Source organism: Leptonychotes weddellii, chromosome 1 (assembly GCF_054177405.1).
Source record: "Leptonychotes weddellii isolate Sample4059 chromosome 1, ASM5417740v2, whole genome shotgun sequence".
NCBI classification, from domain to species: domain Eukaryota; kingdom Metazoa; phylum Chordata; class Mammalia; order Carnivora; family Phocidae; genus Leptonychotes; species Leptonychotes weddellii.
The window spans coordinates 127,692,226-127,705,057 of NC_138369.1; the positions used below are offsets into that span (position 1 = coordinate 127,692,226).

Consider the following 12,832-nt stretch of genomic DNA (forward strand, 5'->3'; position numbering starts at 1 on the left):
TTTTTTTTTTTAATTGTTTCCTTTGCTGTGCAGAAGATTTTTAGGTTGTTGTAGTCCTAATAGTTTATTTTTGCTTTTATTTCCTTTGCCTCAGGAGACATATCTAGAAAAAATGTTGCTACAGCCGATATCAGAGAAATTACTGCCTATGCTCTCTTCTAGGATTTTTATGGTTTCAGGTCTCACATTTAGGTCTTTAATCCATTTTAAAAAAAGATTTTATTTATTTATTTGAGAAAGAGAGAAAAAGAGGGAAGAAGGAGAGTGCGAGCAGGGGGAGGAGCAGAGCCAGAGGAATAAGCAGACTCCATGCTAAGCATGGAGCCGAACACGGGCCTCCATCTCAAGACCCTGAGATCATGACCTGAGCCAAAATCAAGAGTCGGATGCTTAACTGACTGAGCCACCCAGGCGCCCCTTTAATCCATTTTGAGTTTATTTTTGTGTATGGTGTATGATATGTGTGGTGTAAGAAAGTGGTCCAGTTTCATTCCTTTGCATGTAGCTGTCCAGTTTTCCTAACACCATTTGTTGAAGAGACCGTCTTTTTCCTACTGCATATTCTTGCCTCTTTTGTCAAAGATCAATTAACCATATAATTATGGGTTTGTATCTGGGCTTTCTCTCCTGTTCCATTGATCTATGTGTCTATTTTTTTTTTTCCTGTACCATACTGTTTTGATTACTACAGCTTTGTAATATAACTTAAAATCTGGGATTGTTATACTTCTAGTTTTGTTTTTGTTTTTTTTCAAGATTGCTTTGTCTGTTTGGGGTCTTTTGTGGTTCCATACAAATTCTAGGATTATTTGTTCTAGTTCTGTGAAAAATGCTGTTGATATTTTGCTAGGGATTGCATTAAATCTGTAGATTGCTTTGGGTAGTATGGACATTTTAACAGTATTTGTTCTTCCACTCCATGAGCTTGGAATATCTTTCCATTGGTTTGTGTTGTCTTTGATTTCTTTAATCAGTGTTTTATAGTTTTCAGAGTACTGGTCTTTTGCCTCTGTGGTTAAGTTATTCCTAGGTATTTTATTATTTTTGGTGTAATTGTAAATGGGATCACTTTATTAATTTCTTTCTGTTGCTTCCTTATTAGTGTATAGAAATGCAATGGATTTCTGTACATTGATTTTGTATCTCACAACCTTACTGAATTCATTTATCAGTTCTAGTAGTTTGTGTGTGTGTGTGTGTGTGTGTGTGTGTGTGTGTGTGTGTAGTCTTTAGGATTTTCTGTATATAGCATCATATCATCTGTACGCAGTGAAAGTTTTACTTCCTTCTTCCCAATTTGAATGCCTTTTATTCCTTTTTCTTATCTGATTGCTGTGGCTAGGACTTCCAGTACTATGTTGAATAAAAGTGGTGAGGTGAACATCCTTGTCTTGTTCCCAGGGAGGAGAGGTTTTAAGGTCACAAGGCAAGATAGTGGCAGAAACTGGATGCTGGTTTTTTGATTCTTGAGAAGTATTCAGAACGCTGAACTGCTAATTTATAATTAGACTCTAGAAAAAGAGTTCTTTCTAGCTTTGTCATTTTGATGCAGGCTGCTCTTAAAAATCCTGTCTCTCAGAGCACTTTAAGAACAGGGAAAACCAGAACAGGAGTGGGCACCGCCATTTTTCAGGACTTCCCTTTGGCACTCTCCCCTCAGGACAAAGGTGAAGTGGTAAATAAAAGCAAAACGCTTGTGTTTTGTTCCGCCAAACCTTAGGAAACAAACACTAGAGAGAACTCAGAAGATGAAGTAAATATGGACACAGATGTGAGTGGCTGTCCCACACTGTTATCACAGGGTTCCTGGGTGACTCCATTGCTATCACAGGAATCAGGTTGCCTGATATCTCATGAGAGAAGTTCCTTTCACTTTGTTCTCTGCCTCTGGCTAAGACTGTGTAAATATTGGAACCGGTTTCAGGACAACTCTGCCCTCTTGGCCCCCAGTGGAATTAGGGGAAAAGTCTGTACTCCTGCCTGGATGGAAAGGGAAAGGAGAGTAGCCTTGGGCATACCTACGAAGGGAACCCTGGAGGCAGGAGCCGGGGCTGTGGGCAGCAGCTGCACTCCAGAGTGTTGGGGTTCTCCCTTTGATTACCTTGGAAAGTCTTACTGGAGGTTTTAATGCTGAAGCAAGCAAGGGTGAATGTGCCTACTTAATGTTGTTATTCCTTCATTTATTTATTTAATAAATATCTATAGGGTGCCTTTTATGTGTCCAGAACTGCTTATAATATCCCCTCGTATTCCTTCCAATTGGCTTAGCCCCTTCAACTAAGTCCAGCTTGCCTGTTCCAGCATATGATAGGCATCCCCATATACTGCAGTTTGCCGCCGTGTGCATTGGCCACATCTCTAGGGTTGCTTCTCTCTCTCCCTTTCTCCTACTTCCCCTTCCTCCTTTGGGGACCGTGCCTTGCCCATGCCCCACCTCCACTTTTGGTTCCATATCTTAGTTCCTTGGATCCTGGAAGCTTTCATCTGTTGTTTGTTTTTTAACCTACTGTACATCAGTATTAGTCTAGAAGGTATGTTCCATAAGGGTAGGAATTTGCTGTATCCAGTGACTACATCAGGGGCTAGCATTCCACATAGTAGGGGCTCAATAAATATTTATAGAATAAATCAATGAATATTGGGCAATTTTAAAAAGTGCATAGGGCGGCACCACTGCTCTCAGACATCTTCTTAATTTAAAATTAATACACCAGGATTAGGAGCTTCATTTCCTCCCCTTGAGCATGAGCTAGACTTAGTGACTTATCTCCAAAGTATGAATATGGAAATGGAAAAATAGGAACTTTACTGGGTAGGAATCTGGCAGACGTTTCCTTAGCCAAGTGTCAAGGTTAATGTCATCTGTGTTATGTTGATAATATATATCCTTGATATGATATGATGAGGAAGACACTTCAACTCTGTGGTATTCTCCCCCCAAGACCAAATCCCGGTAACCATGAGAAAAACATCAAACAATTGAGAAGTAGTCGACAGAATACCTGACGCACTCTTTCAAACTATCAAGGTCCTGAAAAATCAAAGCAAGACTGAGAAGCTATCATAAATTAAAAGAAAGTAGGAGACATGACATCTAAATGTGATGTGGTATTTTAGATTAGATCCCAGGATGGAAAAAGGACATTAGTGAAAAAAACTAGTGAAATCCAAATAAAGTCTGGAGTTCAGTTAATAGTGATGTGTCAATATTAGTTTCTCAGTTTTGACAAATACATTATGTTTATATAAAATGTTCACATTAGGGGAAAGCAGGTGAAGAGTAGATGGGATTTTTTCTGTACATCTAAAATTATTCAAAATAAAAAGTTTATTAAGGCCTAAAAGAAGCAGTATATTCTCTTTTTTTAAGATTTTATTTATTTATTTGACAGAGAGAAACAGCGAGAGAGGGAACACAAGCAGGGGGAGTAGGAGAGGGAGAAGCAGGCTTCCTGCTGAGCAGGGAGCCCGATGCGGGGCTCGATCCCAGGACCCTGAGACCATGACCTGAGCCGAAGGCAGACACTTAATGACTGAGCCACCCAGGCGCCCTTATTCTTTTTTTTTTTTTTTTTAAGATTTTATTTATTTGTTTGTCAGAGAGAGAGCAAGAGCACAAGCAGGGGGAGCAGCAGGGAGAGGGAGAAGCAGGCTCCCTGCTGAGCAAGGAGCCCAATGCAGGACTCGATCCCAGGACTCCAGGATCATGACCTGAGCCAAAGGCCCAACTGACTGAGCCACCCAGGTGTCCCCAAACTCCATGATTATTCTAATAGCTATGATGTTAACTATCCTGAATAGTCTGGATTAGTAATTATAGGGCCTGCAGTAAGAGCAGTTTTGACTCCTTTTATTTATACTTCATTTCCTTTTCTTGCTTTCCAGCCTTGCCATTGAGTGTCTGGGTGTAGTGTGTCTCTTGGGCACTCCTTAGGGACATGACACTAGGCCTCTGACTTCCTGCTGCAAGTCCTTCAACCATGGGTGAAGTTCTATTACTACTGTGTGCGTGAGTGGGACCCATCCCTTGAACCAGCTTCTACTTATCAGAACACTCCCTGCAAGCATGGCTCTCATCCTTCTCTCTTGTGGCTGCCGCAGCCTCACATCATGCAAGAAAATGAGCAGCCATTTGAGGAAACACCTCTAAGGATGACCTGCTGTGCCCTGAATGCCAGCAAACATCTCACTTCCCTGCACACTGCCAGTTCTGCCTTTGCTTCCAGCTCGCTCGGGACTGGAAGACTGGGCTGCTCAGTCTGGTGGTCTTTTGCGTCCAGCTTACCCCGTTGCCCTTTGTGCTTCTCCTCATGTCCCATGCTCTTTGACTCCACTCTCATTGACCCACTAGGATGCCAACTTGTGTTTCCATCCTCTGCCTCCCCATACCCGAGCCAGTGATGGGAGAGAGGAACGAGAATACTGGGCAGTTGCACTGGAGGCCGGCTGCAGAACCTGGTGAGATGGGAGGGATGAAGAAGTAAGGAGAGGTTCCAGAAACACTTGGTCTGCCTGAAGTAGTTTTCCACTATGAGGAAACATTGTGCTAGAATAACCCAGAGATACCCCGGCTGGCCAGGATCCCCTAAAAAAGGACAGGTTGCTGGTGGTTGTATAACCTTGAGAACACACCTATTATCACCCACTGAATCTGCCAGGAGTCAAGGGGACACTGCAAACACCATGGAATTCAAACTCCCCAGCTCCCCACCCCAACCCCACCTGAGCCCAGCTACTCCTCAGCCTCATCTCTTTAGACTCTCTTCATTTCTATCAGCTCTTCCTTCCAGTCTGGCCACTGGTTTGGCCCACAACTAGTCTGGATTCATCAAACTGTCAATATCATGAAAGACCCTGTCCCCAAAAAGAAAAGGCAGGGGACTGTTCTAGATTAAGAGAAACTAAAGAGACATGATAAGTAAGCACAAGTCACTATCCTCAGTTGGAATCTTGACCGAGGGAAAAGAAAACTACAAAACTACAAAAGGACATTATTGGGACAACTGAAAAAAATTTGAGTATAGATGAACCGGATCCTACTACTGTTAACAGTGTTAAATTTCTTGAATGTGACAATATAGTATCATGGTTGTATAGGAGAATTGCCTTATTGCCTTGTTCCTTTGAAATAGATTCTGAAATATCTGGGAGTGGTGTGCCGTAATGTCTATCTGCAACAGACTTTCAAATGGCTCAGCAAAGTGTCTAAGTGTAAGTGTATGTATGTGTGTTTAGGGGAGGCAAACATGACCAACTGTTAACAATTGGGACTTTAGATTATGGCTGTATGGGTGTTCATTATACTCTTCATCTTTTCTGTAAGTTTAAACTTTTTCAAGATACAAATTTGGAGGAAAAATATTCTATCGATCTTTGAATCTGCAATCCAAGGCAGTCACCTCCTCTGTGAAGCCTGCTGCTTGGCCCCAATCTGGAGGAACAGCTTCCTCTTCCATCCTCCTGGAGCCCATGGTTTTGCCTGTTACATCATCGAGCCCAAGCTGCCCTGGAGTGCCACAGTCCCTCTCCTTGGGCTGTGAGCCCCTGCAGGGCAGTGACAGCAGGGACCTGGGGAGAAGGAGAGGGTGAAAAGCAAGGCTTGCCACAGCCTAGCTTGGCCTGAAGAGCAACCCTTCTGCCTCTGACCTGTGACCTGAATGCCAGCCAACATCTCACTTCCCTGCACACTGTCAGTTCTGCCTTTGCAGTAACGGCCCTCCCTGCGCCTTTGGGGTCCTGGCCTCCCAGACAGAAAGAGGGACCGATTCCAGAGTAGAGGGATCTATTTCAATGTTGTCTCAGGGTCCAGTTAGGGAAGCAGACCACTCTGAGTGGGTGTATTAAGGTTAGGGTTCTGCTGAGGAACAGAATCAACAGGATGTATATAAATGAAGAGAGGGCTGGGAAGAGCAAGGGTTTGGGGGAGAGAGAGGGAAAGAGAGAAAGATTTTAAGGAATTGGCTCACATGATTGTAGAGGCTTGGCAAGTTCAAAAGCATCAGCGTAGGCCAGCAGGGTAGAGACCCAGGGAAGAGCGCCAGAGAAGAGTCCAAAGGTGGCCTGCCAGCAGAATTCCCTCTCCCGAAGAGGTCAGTCTTCCTATTAAGGCCTTCATTTGGTTAGATGAGGCCATCCACGCTATGAAGGATAATCTGCTTTACTCAAAGTCCACTGATTTAAATATTAATTTCACCTAACAACATATTTACAAAAACATTCAGAATAATGTTTGACCAAACACATGGGCACTGTGGACTAGCCAAGTTGACATACAAGATTCAACATCAACAGCCATTCCATGTCAACATGGCATCCATACATATCTCCTTAAACCGCACTTACTCTCCAAATAAAGACAATAATAAGGTAATAATTCCACCTAACTTGATATGACTATCTTGTATATAATTGAAAATGCACTAACCCTTTCCCTAGAAGAGGATGCAAAGTCCTTAGGTGATGTTTATTCTTCTCCTTGATATCCCATAACTGAAATACTATGCTGTAAAGTTAACAATACTATGATATAAAGTCAGAACATCTTATGTTACATAAGGGGATAATAGAGGAAAGAAAACAAAGATATTAAACACACACACACACACACACACACCACAAAATAAGGAAGAAATCCTCATGACAATTACAGTCCTTGTTTTCTGTAACTGGGAATGCGGTTGTAGCTGATATTTATAATTACCTTTTCCTACTTTCATTCCATATTCCCTTTGTCCTTGGCTGATGTGTTTCTTTACCTGGTAGGATGCCCCGAACCATCATTCATGGAGGATCAAGGTCATTAGTAATCTCGCCTGAATTTGATTGTTGTAATTTTCCACTGACTTTAATGACAGGGCATGGTAATACTAAGAGACACCCTTAAGGGATCTCCTATACTCCAGACATACTCTTCCTTACCTCCATCGTGATGTTCAAGGGGTATGTTTTGGTCCCACCTTGTCACAACTGACTCTGTCTAAAGCTACTTGGCCATCTTGAAGTCTTTCTCAGGCCCTGATTCTGGGTCATGCTCAGGGCATTCTCTGGATATTTCCTTCTGTTCAGGCCATTTCCTATGTTCATTTATGTCTACATATACCTGGTAGGGGGAGCTTAAGATGAAGTCGGTTGGAGCTGCCTTTTGGCATAATTTTTTCTTAATTATCCCTAATCAGTGGCATTTACTCTTGACCCTCTGCTTGTCAGAGGGCCAAACCTACAGACATTTTAAGCTTAAAGCAAACATTTACAAAGCTGAACTTTGCCTATTTAGTGACAAACACACAAACATCCAGAACTCTAAATATTGTATTTTATCATTAGTTCGTTTTATGAAATGAGTGTGAGAATTTCCCTTCCCTGCTAGAGGCAAGCATTGAAATAATACACACACATTTTGGAAGAGATTTCCAGGGGTGTGTATTATACACTATTAACTGAGCATTAAGAGGACTCCAGGTGTATCTGCCTTGTAACTTACCTGGAGAGTACCCTGCCTGCTGATAGTGCTGAGGGGGCACTTGTTGAGGGGATTGTTACCCACCACCAGCTAAGGTGAGTGAACACTGAATGTGAGAAATATCAACAGAAGGAGAGCCTTCAAGTCTTGGGAAGAGTCTGGTTGGGGAGAGGGAGTTGGGGAGGACCAGATATGCCTTGGGAAAATAGAGAGGCAGCAGCCTGGCAATTTGATTTCCCTTTTGAAATAGTAGGCTCTGTCCTTGGTAGCAAGAAGCAGAAAATATTAAAAAAAAAAAATATTCATTTGAAAAAAAATTGAAAAGCTATGAATAAAAATAAGCATATGGTTTGGTATCCTGATTTTTAAGAGTTTACTGTAACAAATATTCTTTGAAAAAACAGAATTTGAAGGTCAGAAAATTAAATCAGATTTAAGGGTTGAGAATCTTGTCCCATATTTTTCTCTTTCAAAGTTTATATGGTCAATTAGAACCTATAATTACTTTTCCTAGTTGAGGGCATCAGATCTTGGCATCTGTATTGTATTTGTTGAAAGAAATTTCCATGTAATAAGGCGTTTGAGCTTCTGTTAGATCATGCACAGAAACAATGCCCAACAGGTTATAAAAAATTCTCTATTCCAAATACCCTTATAAACTGGAATTTTCATTCTTTTTTTAAGCAAGAACCTTAGGACAATTGGTGGTAGGCTTAAAGAAAGTCTTTGGAGGGCGCCTGGGTGGCTCAGTCCATTGAGCGTTCAACTTGATTTCGGCTCAGGTCATGATCTCAGGGTCGTGAGATCGAGCCCCACGTCAGGCTCTGTGCAAAGCATGGAGCCTGCTTGAGATTCTCTCTCTCCCTATCCTGCCCCCCTGCCCCTGGCTTGTGTACATTCTCTCTCTCTAAGAAAAGAAAGATAGAAAGTCTTTGGAATAGGATGGACTCACATGGCATCTGTCTCTGTCACTTGCTAGTTGTGTTGCTATGGGCAGTTATCTGACCTCTCTAGGCCTCAACTTCCTTAGATGCAAAATGGGGATGATCTCAGGTCACCTTTAAGATTGTTACAGAGATTAAGTGACATAATGCACACAAAGCTCTTGGCATAGTGTCTGGTACATAGCAATTAACTGCTAAGTTGTGCTGTTGAAGAGAGGGACCCAGCATTTGGTTATCACTACATTCTGAGAACAAAGCACAATGCCTGTGATATATAATAAGGCTCAGATGTAAACTGAAAGAAGGAAGGAAGGAGACTTATGGGTTGCTCTAGCTTGGGGTGAATGGGCAGAGGCACTGTTTTTTACCTTCTCATACTTTCCCTCTTCAAAGATCCCAATTACCTCAAAGAAACTTTGCTTAAATTTCCAAACTACTGGGGCACCTGCCTAGCTCACTTGGTAGAGCATGTGACTCTTGATCTCAGGGTCCTGAGTTCAGGCCCCATGTTGGGCACAGAGCCCACTTAAAAAGTAAAAAATTTAAAAACTACTCCTCATACCAAACTGTGGTTAAAAAAACCCCAAAATTTTAATTAAATACATCGGAGTCAAGAGTCAAGAAAGGGGGTGCGGATGCGGGTGCCTGATACTGCCCCTCTTTTTCCAGAAAGGTCCAAGCTCTTGTCTTACTTGCTCATTCACTGCAGGGAAAAGGCTGGGCCTCCATTTCTGAGTCATGAGCAGAATTCAGTATTATAGTAACGTCAGGATCAAGGGCTCTTTTCAGCGCATTAGATTCTGAGCACCACTGCTTTTAGAATAATCCATTGGGCTTTTTCTTCGTTTCACTGTAAATTCTAGAAAAAAGCTGCTTGATACTTCCAAATTCTGCAGAATTAAGGGCATGATATTTAGCCCCCCACCCCCATTTTTTTTTTTTTAAAGAAAATTCAATTGTATCAAAACAAACAGAAGCCCTGTAGGGTTTGGAATAGTAAATGGTGTTATTGTTCTCTCTTTCCCAGCAATGCTCAGCACAGAGGGCTGCACAGGTGGGCTCCCGGAGGGCGGGCTTCGGAGGTGGCTGGCCAAGGGCAGGATTTAACCTGTGTCAATTGACATTCAACACTTAACACTGAGGCCAGAGAAGACCAAGGGCATTCAGAGGTGGGACTGGGCCAGGTCTAGAGGGGGAGGGCTGGGGCCTCGGAAGATGAGGGAATGATTAGCTTGACTGGGATTCAGGAAGCGTGTGAGCCAGGAGGCTGTTAGGAACTAATATGGACGGGAGCCAACACTGTGGCTCTCGGGGCAGTGGGATCTCTTCAGGGGGCTCCTTTCAGGATGCTACCTCCTCTACAAAGCCCATCCTGAAGCCTTGCCAGGAACTCCCACTACACGTACATGTCCCTCTCTTAGAAGACTTATAGGACTTCTAATGATTCATTAATTTATGTACAGGTCTCATTTCCCTCCTTGAAGGCAGAGGCGAAGGGCCACTTCCCTCCCAGACGAGCTGCGTAATTTGCAACAGCACCGTTGGTGTTGAAATGAAATGAAACGTGCTATGTGCCGCACATCCTGGCCTGAGACCTTGTATCTGGGTGGAGGAACAGCTGTTACAAGGAGGTGAGGGGAAGAGGAGGGCAGAAAGGAGACAGAATCTTGGCACACACTGTACTGGGAGTGAATTGGGTCCCACATCAGCTCCACTTCCATGTTCAACGCCAGAGCTGAGAGTTTCTCTAGTTTCAAAGTCAGCAGCCAGGACCTCGGAAACAGGGGAGAAATTTAAGGGGTTCTGAGAATGACTTTGTCAGACTCATTTAGACCCAGGCCTTCAGCTGGCCCTATCTCTTGGGAGTCCCCATGCGTCCTGCCTGTCTCTGAGAGCTTACTGGTGATGCCCTAGAGGGCAGGGCAACTGGGAGATAAAAGGAGCAAAAGCTCAGGCTGAACAAATTGATTCCTTGTTAGCAGACTTGGGAAAGGTCTGCTGAGAATGACCCTGAAAGGTGGGCAGAGATGCCTCTTTTGGTTTAATGACTGGCTTAGTCCGGGTTCCCGGGAAAAACACTCTGAGCAAGAATTTCGGTACAGGTAGTTTATTTTGGGAACAAATCCCAAGGAACAGGAGTGGAGGGGTGGGAAGATCAGGCAAGCAAGGAAGAACAGAGAAAAGCAAGCCAAGGGTGCAGTACTGAACTGATAAAGTTGGGCATCACCGTGGGCAACTGGGGCTCTATCCTCTTAGTTACACAGAATGCTCCTCAGAACTGCCCATCGGAAGAATGGAAGAGGGGAGTATTTCTCCACCAGCTCAAAGCTTGTCCCAAGAAGCGTTAGTTCTTTTGCATTTGCAGGTATGTGCATGTGTCAGACTGGGGAGGGATTTCCCCGCAGGGGTCCCTGGCTGCTGTGACAGTGAAGACCAGAGGCAAGAAGACAACAGGTGCAGCCAAGGCAAGGTGCTCTCAGGTAACACCTGTATGCAGTCGTTTGCCACAGCAAAGCTGGAATAAAAAGATGGGCTGGGAAGCTGTGAGGCCAGCCACAGGTGCAGTCTGATATAACTTCAGGTGCAATGTCCTTTCCCTGCCTTCCATAAATAGAACTACGTTTCCATTTAATTCTCAGTCAGGAATTCTTCCCTTAATTAAATGCTTTTCTAGCAATGCATAACCCTCAAAGTGTAACCAGCAACCCAATGTAACGATTTATGTTATGGCTGTGGCATGGCGTACAGAGTGAGTATTCTGAAACAAAACACCGAAGAAAGTACGGGGCTTGAGTTTGTAAAATGGGTACGGAGAATCAAGTGCATCCTGCCTTTTGATCCTCCCATTCTTCAAGACTCTATGTGTCAGGAGCTGGGGATAAAGAAGAAACAGTAACTCTCAAGAAGCTCGTGGAACGGAGCTGACAAGTTTCTTTTAAAGCCCTACCAGGCAAGCACTTCCCTCCCGTTTTCATCTGCATAGCCCCTTTCCAATCAGCGCTTCTGTAATTTGACGGAAACATAGCTCCTGTCACTAATTTGTGGATAGTTTCCTTCTCTGCTCAGGCGGTTTTTCATCGCAGAAAGTTGGCTTGGTCATCCTGATCTGTGGCCAATTGGCCCCTGACGTTCTATTGTTGAAACTCTGGGAGCTGTGCCAGTCTTAAATTACTTTTTTAAAGATTCATAGGAGTAATTCTTTAAATGCATTCCATCCGATCTAAAGACAAATATAAAAACCACCCAACCAACTCCGATGAGTTCTAACGTCAGCAAACACGCACAGAAGCTGGAAGGAGCCTCATTCCTCACCAGGTTCCCTCAGTGCCTGGTGCGGCACCTGCTCCTTCCAGCCCGAGAGCCCCAGCCTCTCCAGAACGCGCCTGGCGGTGGAGATCAGCGCCCGGCAAGGGGTTAATCTCGGGCTGGGAGCTAGATTGGGGGTACCCTCTGCGGGACGAGGGCCAGGAGAGACGCGGGAGGAGGAAGGAGAAAGCGCAGGAGCACTCCCCGCCCCTGCGACACCCGCGGTCCGCCCCGCCCCGCCCCGCCCCGCGCCGCCAGACAGCGTGCACCCACCTTGTCTAGGCTCGGCCGCATCCGGTAGCCGAAGGAGGAAGCCGCCCTAGTGGGAGCGTGTAGAGGGGCTTCGAGAAGGAAACGGCTGCAGCGCCCCCCCTCGGTCGTCCAAGCCAGGAGCGCGGGTATCGGCGAAGCGTCAGTCTCAGGGGAACGCGCCAGCTGGGCCCTCCGCAGCCGGAGCCCCTCCACCCATTTGGTTTGGGGTAAGAGGAGGGGTCCGTATCTCGGCAGCTTAGGAGGGATGCGCCGACGCCCCCTGCTCAGTTTGGTTTGGCCTTGCGCGACCCCTTGGCCGAGTCTCCAGGATGCGGATGGGGCACAGATTCCTATAGGTCTGGCCCTGCAGCTGCGGTCGGGGTAAGGGTGGGAAGATGGACGGATCCTGTCCAGATCTGTGTCAGTCCCAGGTGGCCCTCACCCACCGCCTTCCTGGGCCTTCTGTCCGCGCTCTGGGAGCCCGCCTGGCGTTTATTAGGCATAATGTGCTCAGCAGGAGGAGGCCCAGGTTGAACACGCAGCCCCGAGGCGCCCAGGGGAAACCCACGGCACTCATCCTTCCCTGCCTGCGCATTTTACAAAAGACCACCCCGGCCCCCCAGTAGGGAAGGAAGCGGCCCAAGGTCATTTCATAGTCGGAAGCCGAACCAGTACCGAAGCCGGTCGTTCCAGCCCCAGGCTTGACCCGCCCCTTCACCGCATCTCCCTCCTCCTGCCCCACATTGCGTCCTTCACGAAGCCCTGTTCTCAGGACTTGGGGAATGCTCCTCCCCTCCCGCGGCGCCCTGGGCAGGATGGTAGACAGCGGTTAGGCTGCCGGTTCGGCCGCCTGGAGCACGAGCTGAGCCTG

General features: G+C 45.5%; 1 protein-coding gene and 1 long non-coding RNA gene across 2 annotated transcripts in view; one reads left to right on the forward strand and one right to left on the reverse strand.

The window, feature by feature from the left end:
• Positions 1-3,355: 3,355 nt before the first annotated feature.
• Positions 3,356-12,094, reverse strand: LOC115938626 (uncharacterized). Its single transcript, XR_004073673.2, has 3 exons — positions 11,983-12,094; positions 5,967-6,138; positions 3,356-4,455 (listed from the first exon to the last, which is right to left on the reverse strand). It is a non-coding gene; the product is annotated as an uncharacterized LOC115938626 (long non-coding RNA).
• Positions 12,053-12,832, forward strand: part of BDH1 (3-hydroxybutyrate dehydrogenase 1) — a 35,218-nt gene continuing 34,438 nt past the window's right edge. Inside the window, exon 1 of the mRNA XM_081831757.1 lies at positions 12,053-12,188. The gene's annotated coding sequence lies outside the window, so the exon portion shown is untranslated. The remainder of the gene's footprint in view (positions 12,189-12,832) is intronic.